Source organism: Pongo pygmaeus, chromosome 9 (genome assembly GCF_028885625.2).
Source record: "Pongo pygmaeus isolate AG05252 chromosome 9, NHGRI_mPonPyg2-v2.0_pri, whole genome shotgun sequence".
In the NCBI taxonomy this organism is placed as follows: Eukaryota; Metazoa; Chordata; class Mammalia; order Primates; family Hominidae; genus Pongo; species Pongo pygmaeus.
In genome coordinates, this window is record NC_072382.2 from 71,823,190 (window position 1) to 71,824,997 (window position 1,808).

Here is a 1,808-nt window from a genome sequence, read left to right on the forward strand (position 1 = left end):
AAAGAAAGGAAAAGAAAAGAGAAAGAGAGAAAGAGAGAGAGGGAGAAAGAGAAAGAGAGAAAGAAAGAGGAAGAGAGGAAGGAGAGGAAGGAGAGGAAGGAGAAGAAGGAAGGGAGGGAGGGAGGGAAAGAAAACGCTAAAAGAGTGAATTTTAACTGATCTTCCCCACAAAAATCATAAAGGTATGAGGTAATGCTTGTGTTAAATAGCTAGATTTCACCATTCCACAGTGTACATATACTGGAAAACTTCATGTTGTACAGGATAAATACATAGATTTTTATGTCAATTTAAAGAAATAAATAAACATGAGAAAAAAAACAAATTCTATATCTACCATTATCATTCATGTTTTGCTAACTAGGGAAGAGTCACACTATCCCTTAAGACTTGAATTTCATTTGAGGGCATACTAGTTAATGTCTGCACATTCCTGGAACAGTTAATAATAACAGACCAAGGGCTAAGAACAATGGAAAACAATTAATGAAAAAGCCTACACAGCATAAATAAATGTCTTTCTACTGACACGCATCCTGTCAATGTCCTCCTATCTGCTCAGATTGAAGAGCTCACATCTCTCCAGAGCCTTCAGCTGCCTCCCTAGGATGCTCCCTTCCCAGTCCTATGTCAACATCATCTCCTTCTTCCAACCACCTGCTTTTCTCATGATTGGCATCCCAGGGCTGGAGGCCATTCATGGCTGGCTCGCCATCCCCTTCTCCTCCATGTACACTGTGGCCCTCACTGGGAACTGCCTGATCCTCCTGGCTGTGAAGAGGACCCCCAGCCTGCACCAGCCCATGTGCTACTTCCTGTCCATGCTGACGCTCCCCGAAGCGGGCCTCACCTTGTCCACACTGCCCATCACCTTGGCTGGGCTCTGGTTTGACTATCGGCTCACTGGCTTCAATGCCTGCCTGGTCTAGATGTTCTTCCTGCACTCCTCTGTGGTGGAGTCCTCAGTGCTCCTAGCCATGTCCTTTGACCACTTTGTGGCCGTCTCCAACCCCCTGCACTATGCAGCTGTCCTCACAAATAGTGTCATCATCAGGATTGGGCTGGCCATTGTGGCTCGAGTTACCTTGTGCCTCTTCCTGTGCCATTTCTGGTTAAGCGTCTAAATTTCTGCCCTGGTGGTAACATCCTATCCCACTCGTTCTGTTTCCACCCTGACGTAATGAGGTGGGCCTGCGCTGACATCATGATCAATATATGCTCTGGGCTCTATGTGGTTGTATCTACAGGGGGCGTAGACTCACTGCTCATCATCCTGTCCTATACCTTCATCCTGCGCACAGTCATGGGCCTGGCCGCTCCCAGGGAGCGCATCTGGGCCCTCAACACCTGTGTTTCCCACATTCTGGCTGTCTTTGTCTTCTTTATTCCAGGTATCACCATGTCCATGATCCACCATTCTGGGAGGCACCTGCCCCACATTGTACATGCTCTTGTTACCTATGTGTACCTGGTGATGCCTCCTGTGCTCCACCCCATCATTTACAGTATGAAGTCCAAGCCCATCAGGGAGGCCATGCTCAGGATGCTGATGGGGAGAAGCCAAGGCTGATGAAATTACAAAATATTATAGGGCCTGGGTAACATTAAAGAGACTGCTATAGCCTTACAGAAACCTGTTAGACCCAGCTAGCACTGAAAATCCCTAATCTGTGCTAAGACAGTGGGAAGCCCATAAGGCTTATTTATGTTACAAATTTATGTTCAGCATTTACTTTGTAAGAAAGTAGTGATGAGGATGAAAGACTGAGAAATAAATGAAACGTGTTCCTTTGTCTCTGAAAGCTCAC

At 46.4% G+C, this 1,808-nt stretch overlaps 1 pseudogene; it reads left to right on the plus strand.

Moving 5' to 3' along the window:
* Positions 1–608: 608 nt before the first annotated feature.
* LOC129008528 (olfactory receptor 51I2-like) lies at positions 609–1,570 on the plus strand (annotated as a pseudogene).
* Positions 1,571–1,808: the final 238 nt, after the last annotated feature.